Genomic DNA, 14,127 nt, shown 5'->3' on the forward strand with positions numbered 1-14,127 from the left:
CCCGCTCCCTGGTCGCTCTGCTCTGCGATCTTGCTGCGAGCAGAGTGCAGGTTGGACCAGTCACCCTCCTTTGCCTGCATCTGTTGCCCCAGTTGCTGCGCATTAGACCCTTACTCCATTCCTGTCATTTTTACTGCTTTTTTTCCCACCCGCCTTTCTCCCACTGCACCCCTTCTACCCCAGGACCTACTTAATGGTGATCACTGTGTGACCCCAATGAGCAGGTCCTGAACAAGCTCCCCTCGCTGCATGGTCGCTCTTCTCTGCCAACTCTGCTGTGAGCAGAGTTCAGGTTGGACCAGTCACCCTCCTTTGCCTACACCTGTTCCCCCTGTTGCTGCACGTTAGGCCCCCACCGTCTTCCCGATGTTTTTTGCTTGTTTCTCCACATGCCCTCCTCGCGCTGCGCCCCTCCCACACAAGTACCTACTTAATGGCAGTTGCTGCATGACCCCACTGAGCAGATCCTAAACCAGCTCACCTTGCTGCCTTGTTGCTCTGCTCTGTCAACTCTGCTGTGAGCGGAGTTGAGGTTGGACCAGTCACCCTCCTTTGCCTGCACCTGTTGCCCCTGTTGCTGTGCATTAGGCCCCTGCCCCCACCCCCTTGCCACTGTTTTTCCCACTTTTTTCCTCACCCAGCCTCCTCCCACTGCACCCCTCCCACTCCAGGACCTACTTAATGGTGGTTGTTGTGTGACCGTGCAGTGGGTGCACCAAAGGAAAGTCCGTCTGCGCCTGTATATGCATGGACCGTGCCCAGCACCAGGAACCCTGTGTCTCCCACCACCCGCCGATACTCTGCAGCTGAGCTCCAGGACATGGCCCCCAGCAACCAAGACAACAACTGCTGCACCACCTCCCCAACAGTCGGACCTTTTACCTGCCCCCAATGCCACTTTACCTGCTACACCGATACCTCCACTTGCCCCCCACCTCTGCCCTCCAAGACCGAGAAAGAACTTCACTGCATACTGCTCAACGCAAGATTGCTCTGCAAACATGCCATGGAAATATGGGACACCATAATCATCCTAAGCCTGGACTTATACCTGGCTCACACCAGCTTCGGTCCCCATCATCACCTGCAACACCCCACAAGGCTACAAGCTTATCCACAAAGACTGCTGCAGTAAGAATGGAGGGGGCATCACCACATACTTAAGGACATCCTCCCTTGCACCACCTTCGAGGAAGAGATGCCTCACCTCTTGGAACACCTTAATTTCCTTATCCAAATTGACACCAGATCAACCATCAGGGGAACCCTCACGCACAGACCCCCAGGGTCCCGTCTTCTGCAAGGCCATCGCCAACTTCATCGCCTCCCTGGTCATCCACTCGACACACTGCATATTTTTAGGAGATCTCAATTTCCACCTAGACCACCCCAACGACCACAATGCCATCAACCTCCTGGACAACCTAAGCAACATCAGACCCAAACAACTAGTCACCAGCCCCACACATACACTGGAACACTCCCTGGATCCTATTGTTATAACAAGCCATACAATTAAGTTCTCCCACACAACGGAGCTAATATAGCACAGAGACCGAATGGACCACCACCCACTATTCCAACAAACCCATCCACTCAGGCAGCCTTGAATGAGACTCCTGCAATCTATCCGAGTGGATCCTCAACAGGACCAACAAATACACCCCCACAGGGAACTCCACCTCCAGATGACCCAGCAAGCCCGCAAGGTGCTTCACCCCCGAACTTCGCACACTCAAGAGAGAATGCAAATGGCTAGAAAGACAGTGGCGCAGCAGCAGAGACCAATCAGACCACACCACCTTCAAACAAGCACTATTGTCTCCACCTCAGAGAAACAAAAAAGGCCACCGCATCGAGTGAAGCACCAACCACCCGAAGGAACTTTTCAAAATTGTCAAAGAGTTCTCCTGACCAGCAGCCACTGAAGACACAATCCAACCCTCTCAGACCCTCTGCGACTCACTAGCCGACTACTTCCACGACAAAATCATAGCCATCTATGGAAACTTTTACCCCCAACCCACCAGCATCGAACACCTCCTGACCTTGTCAGGTAACTCTCCCAGCCACCTGATCACCAACTGGAAGCCTCTCTCTATCTAGGAAACAGGAGCCCTCATGAGTTTGACCCACTCCGGCTCACCCAACGACCCATACCCCCACTTCATCTTCAACATGGGCCAGCAGGAAATCAGCAACATCCTCACTCCCATCCTCAACACTTCCATCAGGACTCCCACCATCCCTGAAGAATGGACGCAAGCAGAGGTCAAGCCAATCCTTATGAAACCATCCACCGACCCCAGCAAACTCAAAAATTACAGCCTTATTTCACTGCACACCTTCCCAGCTAAGGTCCTGGAAAAGGCCATGAGCAAATAGCTCTCTGAACACCTGGAAAACACAATCTAATGGACACCTCCCAACGTGGCTTCAGCACCAACTACAGCACTGAGACTGCCCTTATCGCCGCAATGGATGACATCAGATCCCTCCTCAACATTGATCAACCACAGAAAAAAGGTGGCCCTGATCCTCCTCGACCTCTCTGCTGCATTCAACAACATTTCCCACTACACCCTCACCTCCAGACTCCACCACATTAAGAGCCAAAGCAACACCCTCAAATGAATCCACACCTTTCTCAAAGGACTCACCCAATGAGTCCACCTCCCACCTTTTACCTCAGATCCAAAGAGCACAATATGCAGCATTCCCCAGGGATCCTCCCATACCACCCTTTTCAACACCTACGTGCCACCGTTAGCTGAGATTGTTTGTTCCCATGGAATCAACATCATCTCATACGCCGACAACACTTAACTCATACTCTCCCTCTCTGAAGACCACGCCACCCCTAGAGACAATTTCAGCAACACCAAGACCCTTGTTGCCGAATGGATGAAATCCAACTCGTTAGAAATGAACAGAGATGAGACAGAGATGAACAGCTTCAGAAACAACACCTCCCAGGGGACGACTCCTGTTGGCCCTCCATGCTCGTACAACTCCTGACTCACCACACCTGAAATCTCGGTGCCATCGACAGCAAACTCACCAGCAGACTAGACTACGGAAACATCTTTTATTTTGAACTGTAAGCCCAGCTCTTCCACCACCTCCAGACCATCCAGAACACAGCAGAGAGACTCTTCCTGGACCTCCCCAGGCAGACCAGCATCATTCCCCACCTTAGATGTCTCCACTGATTGCCTGTGCTCAAGAGATACAAGTCCAAGGTTCTCACCCTCGCATACAATGCCCTTCACAACATCAGACCCAATCTAATCAACCACAGACTCTCCTTCAACCAGATTAAGCACAGGTTAATTTATGGTTTGTTTGTGACTTCACCCTGACAAGGACTGTGGTTCCTGCTTGAGTAGGATTTCACCACCCTCAACCAGTAACTCAATTTTGTAGAGTGGTTAATGCCTTTGCTGGGGAGATCTGTGTATTGTCTAGTCTCAGTTTGGACTCAATGTGTTCCTGCAAAGCACATATGTTACATGCAGATGGCAAATTTTTATTTTATGTAGTTAGGTGCTCATTTTAACACAGAGATCCTTCTGTTACTTACAGTTCATAAACTGCAACGCTTATAATCTAGCAGAGTGAGCTATGTGGGCAATGCACAACTCCTACATTTTGCAACCCTTATTATGTTACGTATGACATCCTATACATTGATTTACACACTTGTATTATTTAGTTTCAATGTAGAATGCGTGCCTGCGATGTAAAGTGCTCTGACACCCTACATTGGGATGAATAGCACTATAAAAGAATTAAGTAAATAGAGTTGTGGTATTTAAATTGTTGTTTGTGTAAATACTCATAGAGACCAATATATCTGACATTCTTACAATGCATGCATATCTTTTTTATACAGGGATTGATTAAAATCAAAAGCTTGCTTCCATATTGTTTCCTTAAGTACTAGAGAAGTGATGACAAGCTGTGTGCCTTTGTTTCCCTGCATTGTATTGGCATTTAGGTGTGAGGCTTCAGATAACTCCCAGCCAGGGTACGACTTGAACAAAAGGAGGGCTGATGGCCTTTTAAATCAGGCCTTTGACTTGGGTCCGGCTGATGCAAATATTAAGCCCCCTCAGGCCTGCACGTTTTCTGCTCAGAAGTAAAGCAGACAATGTGCAAATGCTGCTGAATGTGTCCTGGTGTCGGAAACATTGCACCAGGACAAATTCAGCTTATTTGACTGGGGTCAAACTACTTGGCAGGGAAGACGGCATTCACCTTGGGAAAATAGTGGGTGGACTCCATCCACCCACGTGTATTTATTATATGTGGCCTAGCATATTATACTAGTTGTCTGAAGTATCACACAAATCACATACATTTTTAGAGGTTGTAGATGACAGTTCCAAATCCACAAACACATTTTAGGCAGAGCAGACGGTGCGCATTCCTAGGGTGCTGGCAGGTGGGCCCCTACACTGCCCATGACTATGCTCCCTTGGAATCCCCAGCACTGGCTTTCCAACAACCTTTCCATGGCAGTGAAACCACCATGGAAAGGCTGACGGAAAGTGGTCATGATCAGTACGGTGGTGCCGCCATGGGCATCGCCATGGCTGACCACGACACTGACCGCCGCCAACCTGTCAGGACCCATCGTTATCTGGCGGTCGTACCGCCACCACAGGCTTGGCAGTCTTCAGACTGCCAAACTCGTAATTGGCCCCTTTATACCTAACAAGCAACAACATGTTTATAAATAAATATACAAAAAATGTTCATACAATTTTAACCTCCATAGCTTTTAGATAATTGAAATTCAATTTAAAATGTGAAATCATTTTCGTACTTGGCAAAAGTTCTACTATTTCTAAATGCTTTAAATCAGCGTTACACCTAATAAAAAGTTGTTTTTGTCTTCAGTTACAGTAAATGTTTAACAGACTGTACATGTACATGTACATGACATTGAAGATATTAATCTCGAACTCTGATACATTAATGTTTATATGAGTATGCAAAACACACACGTCATTCATTGTACAACTTATTTTAAGCTATATTGAACTTTTAAGCCAAAATAAAATACACATATATTTAAATCAGAACAACTGTTACGGAAGCATATGCCAATAACAACTTTTATATTAAGTGTTATGAAAATTGTAAGTGCTCATTACAAATGTAAAATCCTTCACTATTCACTGTCACTTTCTGTTGAAAGGAAATGGTAGTTGTATTTTCTTTTATCCCTCACTAATTTCTTTGGGTGTTCAAATAACACTTTGGGTAATGGAGACATGGCCTGGATTGTTTTCTTGATTATTTGTTAACATGCTCAGAATAACATGTTGAGTGCATGTTCATTTATATAAAGCATGGTTTTGAAGGGAAATGTAAACTAACGGTTTCCCATAAACTCATTACTGTTTATGCTGGTTTCACAAGGCTGACTTTGCATCTGATTTTGTAAGAACTTCCATATGAGCCAAGCATATACAAAAGCAGAAACATAGGATACACTGACACATCATCTCAAGGTTTTCAAATTCTAATTCATTAATATTTCAATAAAAGTTAGAAAAGTATGTTTTTAAAGAACTGAAATATGTCATGCACATCTACACAAAGTGTGTATTTTAATCAAATCCTAAAGAGATAAAGTGTAATTATTGGATTTATAGCTCTTTTGAATGATCCTACATTGATCCTATAATGATACCTTTAGCACCAGTTAAGTGCTTGATAAAAACATTGTGAGTCAGTGCTAGGTCTGTGGTAATCCACTACCTTATCTCCCTGAAGTGTTCTTGTGTGTGAATTCCCAAGTTTGATTCCCAATAAAGGTATCTCCTTGAAAGAAATACTCATCGAATGAAGTGTGGGAGGCGAGACAGGGATTAGAAGGGATTCCACAAATTACACTTTTGATTGCTTGTCAGCTTTTTTCACTCTTTGGTGCAGATGCTTCTGAAGGATTCTTCCTGGGTAATGAGGTTATGAAAAAGGACCAGGGTGCAAATTAGTGCAAATGGAGACACTAGAAACAAGGACTACAATGCTTAGGTGGTCATTACAACCCTGGCGGTCGGTGTTAAAGTGGCGGTAAGACCGCCAACAGGCCGGCGGTAAAAACTTTGCAATTATGACCGTGGCGGAAACCGCCAACAAAGACAGCCACTTTAACACTCCAACCGCCATGGCGGTACAAACAAACAGCGCAGCGGTCACTGCCAACAGACAGGCGGAGGACAAAGTAACGCCCACAGTATCACAACCTACCAATCCGCCACCTTTTCCAGGGCGGATTCACCGCGGATAAAAACACGGCGGAAACAGGATTCCGAAGGGAAAACGCTCACCTCTACATACCCCACGAGGAACGAGGACACCATGGACCCGGAACTCCAAATTCTCCCTGCGATTGTCTTCCTGCTCCTCTACCAGGAGCACGAACGCCGGCGTCGAAGACCACAGTGAGTATTGCACCTACAACACAGGGGAGGGGGGAGAGAAAAAACAGGGACACACACACGCAACACCCCCACCCACACCCCCACCCACTACAACACACACACTAATACAGCATGATACATCACAGTTACACCCCCCAACCCCCCTGGAAGAATGCAAAGACAATAGAAAATGAGTGTAACCATTGTAATATATTAAAATCAAGTAGGCAAAAATATATATATACACCATGTACAAAATATATACCAAGCATAGTAGTCAAGGTAGTGCTCCAATAAAGTCCGCGGAACACTGGGCCCACACGGTATGGGCGAGGCCCACACAAGATCCCCGACCATGACGGAGAGAACACTGCAGGGGCATCAGAGAGGAAGAAAACAGGCACCTCAGGGGGAGGGAAAGAAGGGGGAACCTCAGCCGGTTGAGTGCAAGACGCCAAATCCACGAGAGGGCCACATGCCCACCGTTCAATCCTGGGGAGTGCAAAGCCACAGTCTCTCAAGTCTCTACAGTGGGTGGTTTGCCCACTGTTCAATCCTGGGGAGTGCAAAGCCACAGTCTCTCAAGTCTCTACAGTGGGTGGGTTGCCCACCGTTCAATCCTGGGGAATGCAAAGCCACAGTCTCTCAAGTCTCCTCAGTGGGTAGTTTGCCCACTGTGCAATCCTGGGGAGTGCAAAGCCACAGCCTCTCAAGTCTCTACAGTGGGTGGGTTGCCCACTGTTCCAGCGTGGGGAGTGCAAAGCCACAGTCTCTCAAGTCTCTACAGTGGGTGGGTTGCCCACTGTTCCATGCTGGGGAGTGCAAAGCCACAGTCTCTCATGTCTCTACAGTGGATGGGTTGCCCACTGTTCCATCCTGGGGAGTGCAAAGCCACAGTATCTCAAGTGGATAACAGTCTCCACTGGTTCTGGAGGGGGCATGGTGCCCAGAGTGCTTGATCCTGCTAAGGACAGAGGTAGTGGATGGATCTCTCCACTGGTTCTGGAGGGGGCATGGTGCCCAGAGTGCTTGATCCTGCTAAGGACAGAGGTAGTGGATGGATCTCTCCACTGGTTCTGGAGGGGGCATGGTGCCCAGAGTGCTTGATCCTGCTAAGGACAGAGGTACTGGATGGATCTCTCCACTGGTTCTGCAGGGGGCATGATGCCCAGAGTGCTTCATCCTGCTAAGGACTGAGGTAGTGGATGGATCTCTCCACTGGTTCTGGAGGGGGCATGGTGCCCAGAGTGCTTCATCCTGCTAAGGACAGAGGTAGTGGATGGATCTCTTTACTGGTTCTGGAGGGGGCGTGGTGCCCAGAGTGCTTCATCCTGCTAAGGACTGAGGTAGTGGATGGATCTCTCCACTGGTTATGGTGGGGGTATGGTGCCCAGAGTGCTTCATCCTGCTAAGGACAGAGGTAGTGGATGGATCTCTCCACTGGTTCTGGAGGGGGCATGGTGCCCAGAGTGCTTCATTCTGCATGTGACGGACTCAGTAGCGTCAGTGCCCTTGGCGCTCATGGGCCAGCGTTGCTTGAGACGGCGGTACCCTGCTGAGCGATGCTTGAGATGGCGGTGCCCTGTTCAGCGGTGCTTGAGACGGTGGTGCCCTGTTCAGCGGTGCTTGAGACGGTGGTGCCCTGTTCAGCGGTGCTTGAGGCGGCGGTGCCCTGTTCAGTGGTGCTTGGAGCGGCGGTCTCCTTTGTAGTGACTCGGCTGCTGGCGGTCCTTCATGGCCCAGCGGGGCTTTTGCTGGCGGTCCTTCATGGCCCAGCGGGGCTTGTGCTGGCGGTGACCTCCTGGGCAGCTGGGCTTGTGCTGGCGGTGGCCTTCTGGGCAGCTGGGCTTGTGCTGGTGGTGGCCTCCTGGGCAGCTGGGCTGGTGCTGTCGGTGGCCTCCTGGGCAGCTGGGCTGGTGCTGGCGGTGGCCTCCTGGGCAGCGGGGATGATGGCGGTGGCCTCCTCGGCAGCGGGGATGATGGTGGTGGCCTCCTGGGCAGCTGGGATGATGGTGGTGGCCTCCTGGGCAGCGGGGATGATGGCGGTCTTCTCCGCCGTGCTGCTCTTCCCAGACTTGCTGAGTTTCTTGTGCCCCTTCCCCACCTTGGAAGATGCGCAGCTGACTCCACACTCCCACCGGGACCCCTGGGAGCGTCTTTGGTGGCTGTAGTCTTGCCCCTCTCCCGCCGTGCACTGGCCAACTTCTGATGCTTCACAGGTTGAGACTGTCTGCGCTGTGGCTCCGTGCCACACTGGCTGCCCTGGTGGCCGGTGCACTCCAGATTCCGGTGACTACAGGCACCACTGGTCCCGGAGATGTTGGGGCTGAGGTGCTAGTTCAGGACCTAGGAGACGGACGGGGTGGGGGAGGCGTGGGAAAGAGGTCAAGGTTGGACAGGAAAAGTTTTTGGGAGACACTAGGATGGGTAGCTGGAGGGGGTTTGGGAGTGGAGGAAGAGGTTGTGGTTGTAGGAGGTGTCCGTTTGCTGACTTTGGGTGAAGGGGCATGCGCTGGAGGCTGTTGTGAGGTGGATGGCTGTTGGGTGAGTGTGTGCCTGCGTTTGTGTATCTTGGGTGGGGGCGTCACAGACACACTGGTAGAGGACACATGGGACGTGTGAATGGTAGTGGGGGTGGTGACTGCACGTGAGCGGGTGTGGTGGTGGGTGTGCTGGTGATGGTAGTAGTGGCTCTAGAGGTAGTGCATGCAGGTGTGAGTGTAGACGAGACTTGGAGGGAGGAGGGAGACGAGGAGGAGGGGGACAGAGTGGAGGCAGTGAATGTTGGTGTGTCTGCATGTGTGTGATGCTTGCGTGAGTGCCTGTGGGATGTGTGGTGCTTATGTTTGCCTGAGCTTCCCTTGTGTGTTGACGTGTGTGCATGCTGGTCTGTAGGTGTGCTTGGGATAGGCTGGGGTACAGGGGATTGGGTCTAGGTGGAGGAAGGTGGAGGGGGGAGGCTAGACACAGGGACAATGGCTGCAATCAGTGCTGAGGCCAGAGACTGAAAAGCTCGCTGAAGGGCCGCCTGACCAGAACGAATGCCCTCAAGGAATGCATTGGTTTGTTGCAACTGCCTTTCTACACCCTGGATGGCATTCAAAATGGTAGACTGCCCAACAGTGAGGGACCTGAGGAGGTCAATGGCCTCCTCACTGAGGGCAGCAGGGGTGACTGGGGCAGGGCCTGAGGTGCCTGGGGCGAAGGTGATGCCCACCCTCCCGGGTGAGCGGGCACGGGGCGAAGGCTGAGAGGCCGCTGGGAGGGCAGTGCTGGAAGGGGGGGGTGGCGGTTGTATCAGTAGATGGGGGTGGCACAGATGTTGCCGCCACCACAAGGGAGCTCCCATCAGAGGACGAGTCCGTGTTACTGGTGTCAGCTCCTGTCCCCGCCGTGGAGCTCCCCTCGCCCTCCGTCCCACTGGTGAAGTCCGATTCCGTAGTGTGGCCCTCCATGGCCATGTGGGATGCAGCCCTCTTGTGCTCCGGTGCCACTGCTCCTCCGCCTGATGATGCTAATGCACACAAGAACAGGGAGACCACAAAAAGGGAGGGGGGGCGACAGAAGAAAGACATGTTGAGTGCATGCATTACCGCTACCGTTGGCGGGCACGACAGACACAGAAGCCCCCTGCACTACGCCGGGCTCTTGACCTCCACTGTTCAATTCCTGGGAAATGGCCTACTAGGCTATGGACGACATCTGCACACATGGATGACACAGGGGTATGACTAGGTGTACTTGGCACTCTACAGAGGTGCGGTGGGGTGCCACATGGCCTACCTTACGGAGGGACCTTGCCAACGGAACTCGCCCTGGCCTAGGGAAACCCACAGCCCACCTCCCCCACCCAGACACCTCCACTGCGCGCAAAATCAGCAGAATGTGAGTGTACTCACCCCCTTGTGGCTGCTGTGATGCCCTCAAGCGCCCTCCGGGTACGCCACCGCCAGGATCCTGAACATCAGGGGGGCCATGGTGCGACGGGCACCCCTCCCACGTCGGGAGGCCATCCCCAGCTGAGCCTCCGCCGTCTTCTTGCTCCAGCGGCAAATGTCCTCCCATCTTTTCCGGCAGTGGGTGCTCCGTCTGTGGTAGACCCCAGTGTCCGGATGTCCTTGGCGATGGCACGCCAAATATCTTTTTTCTGGTGGGCGCTGACCTACATGATTTGTACAGGGGAAAGAGAAAGTTATTACCAACTGCAAAATCAAAGTGATTGGCCCCCATCCCTACCCTTGCCATGTGGCACATGCACTCACCGTCGTTTCATGCACGCTGCACTCCCCCCCCCTTCCTTCTTACATCCACCCCTCTCCACACAGGATTGGCCAATACAGCATGCTCCCAGTGTACTTACCTGTTTGTCTGGAGGACCGTAGAGTAGCGTGTACTGAGGGAGGACCCCATCCACGAGTGTCTCCAACTCCTCCGATGTGAAGACAGGGGCCCTTTCCCCAGACACTCGAGCCATTGTCTCTTCCAGACCGAGGTCACAGCAGCACTTGCAGTGTAGGTCCTCTCCTGTCGAAGATCAGGTACCGAGTGATTGAACAGATAGAAAATGGCAGTCACGTCCGGCGTACATCGTCATTGGCTCCTGGGACCCATAGGGCCCAATGTTAACCAATGCAGCATTGCGCCGCGGTCTTCGACCGCCTACCGCGACGGTGTACAACGCCAGCGCAGTTACCTCACATCCCATTGTCCCACTTTACAGGTCAGGCAGCCGCCATTTCAGGGGCCCACATGGCTACATTTTCAACTGCGTCACACATACCTAGGCCTAGACTCAACACACATACAGGCCAAATTTTAGATTATGATTGGTGTTCTGTGTAAGCTGTGGGTAAGTACCTCTGAGTTGTTTGACTCTGTGCTCGCTGTTGTCCTTCATAGGCACCGTCCGCTGGGACATGTGAGGAGATGGCGGCATCCTCCGGTGTACCGACCATTGGTGGACCTGTCGACAATGAAGAAAAGACATGTGATCATCACATACAGGCTTGACCGTGCCACAATCCAGATACGGTGTACCCAGTTTGAGCCAGACCTGATGTCAGCAATCCGCCATCCCACAGGAATACCCCCTCAAGTGCAGGTGCTGTCAGTGCTCCATTTCCTTGCAAGTGGGTAATTTCAAACAACAGTGGCCATAGCATCAGGGATGTCCCAGCCTATGTTTTCCAACGTGTTGTCAAGAGTGTTTTCTGCCCTGCTGAAACACATGCGGAGCTACATCGTTTTCCCTCAGGTGGAGGATTTGCCTACAGTGAAAGGTGACCTCTATGCCCTGGGACATATCCCGAACATCATAGGTGCCATTGATGGGACACATGTGGCTTTGGTACCCCCCCACAGGAGTGAACAGGTGTACAGAAACCGGAAGAGTTATCATTCGATGAATGTACAGATGGTATGTTTGGCAGACCAGTACATCTCCCATGTGAATGCCATGTTCCCTGGCTCTGTGCATGATGCCTGCATCCTGCGGAATGGCAGCATCCCTTATGTGATGGGTCAACTCCAGAGGCACCGTGTGTGGCTATTAGGTGAGCACCTGGAAGCTGGTCAATGGGAATGGTTGTGTGGGTCTGGGGATATCCCTCCAGGTTAGTGTGTGTCTAACAGTTGTCCCTCGTCATTTGCAGGTGACTCTGGTTACCCAAACCTGTCATGGCTACTGACCCCAGTGAGGAATCCCAGGACAAGGGCAGAGGAACGCTACAATGAGGCCCATGGACGAACTAGGAGGGTGATCGAGCGGACCTTCGGCCTCCTGAAGGCCAGGTTCCGGTGCCTCCATATGACAGGTGGATCCCTATTCTACTCACCAAAAAAGGTGTGCCAGATCATCGTGGCCTGCTGTATGCTTCACAACTTGGCTTTGCGACGACAGGTGCCTTTTCTGCAGGAGGATGGTCCAGATGGCGGTGTTGTTGCAGCTGTGGAGCCTGTGGACAGTGAAGACGAGGAAGCAGAGGAAGAAGACATGGACAACAGGGACTCAGTGATGCAGCAATATTTCCAGTGAAACACAGGTAAGAATACAGAGCTGCCTACTACATGTACTTAAACACTACTGCCTCTCTACTGTCTGTCGTTTTCACCCAGTGTATGGTCACTGATGTAGGAAAGTACCATCTTGCCTGGCATGTTACCCCCATTTTTCACTGTATATATGTTGTTTTAGTTGTATGTGTCACTGGGACCCTGGTAACCCAGGGCCCCAGTGCTCATAAGTGTGCCTGAATGTGTTACCTGTGTAGTGACTAACTGTCTCACTGAGGCTCTGCTAATCAGAACCTCAGTGGTTATGCTCTCTCATTTCTTTCCAAATTGTCACTAACAGGCTAGTGAGCATTTTTACCAATTTACATTGGCTTACTGGAACACCCTTATAATTCCCTAGTATATGGTACTGAGGTACCCAGGGTATTGGGGTTCCAGGAGATCCCTATGGGCTGCAGCATTTATTTTGCCACCCATAGGGAGCTCTGACAATTCTTACACAGGCCTGCCACTGCAGCCTGAGGGAAATAACGTCCACGTTATTTCACAGCCATTTTACACTGCACTTAAGTAACTTATAAGTCACCTATATGTCTAACCTTTACCTGGTAAAGGTTAGGTGCAAAGTTACTTAGTGTGAGGGCACCCTGACACTAGCCAAGGTGCCCCAACATTGTTCAGAGCCAATTCCCTGAACTTTGTGAGTGCGGGGACACCATTACACGCGTGCACTACATATAGGTCACTACCTATATGTAGCTTCACAATGGTAACTCCGAATATGGCCATGTAACATGTCTATGATCATGGAATTCCCCCTCTATGCCATCCTGGCATAGTTGGCACAATCCCATGATCCCAGTGGTCTGTAGCACAGACCCTGGTACTGCCAAACTGCCCTTCCTGGGGTTTCACTGCAGCTGCTGCTGCTGCCAACCCCTCAGACAGGCATCTGCCCTCCTGGGGTCCAGCCAGGCCTGGCCCAGGATGGCAGAACAAAGAACTTCCTCTGAGAGAGGGTGTGACACCCTCTCCCTTTGGAAAATGGTATGAAGGCAGGGGAGGAGTAGCCTCCCCCAGCCTCTGGAAATGCTTTCTTGGGCATAGATGTGCCCAATTCTGCCTAAGCCAGTCTACACCGGTTCAGGGGACCCCTTAGCCCTGCTCTGGCGTGAAACTGGACAAAGGAAAGGGGAGTGACCACTCCCCTGACCTGCACCTCCCCTGGGAGGTGTCCAGAGCTCCTCCAGTGTGCTCCAGACCTCTGCCATCTTGGAAACAGAGGTGCTGCTGGCACACTGGACTGCTCTGAGTGGCCAGTGCCACCAGGTGACGTCAGAGACTCCTTCTGATAGGCTCCTTCAGGTGTTAGTAGCCTATCCTCTCTCCTAGGTAGCCAAACCCTCTTTTCTGGCTATTTAGGGTCTGTGTCTCTGGGGAAACTTTAGATAACGAATGCATGAGCTCAGCCGAGTTCCTCTGCATCTCTCTCTTCACCTTCTGATAAGGAATCGACTGCTGACCGCGCTGGAAGCCTGCAAACCTGCAACATAGTAGCAAAGACGACTACTGCAACTCTGTAACGCTGATCCTGCCGCCTTCTCGACTGTTTTCCTGCTTGTGCATGCTGTGGGGGTAGTCTGCCTCCTCTCTGCACCAGAAGCTCCGAAGAAATCTC

The sequence above is a fragment of the Pleurodeles waltl genome, chromosome 4_1 (assembly GCF_031143425.1).
Source record: "Pleurodeles waltl isolate 20211129_DDA chromosome 4_1, aPleWal1.hap1.20221129, whole genome shotgun sequence".
Lineage (NCBI taxonomy): Eukaryota > Metazoa > Chordata > Amphibia > Caudata > Salamandridae > Pleurodeles > Pleurodeles waltl.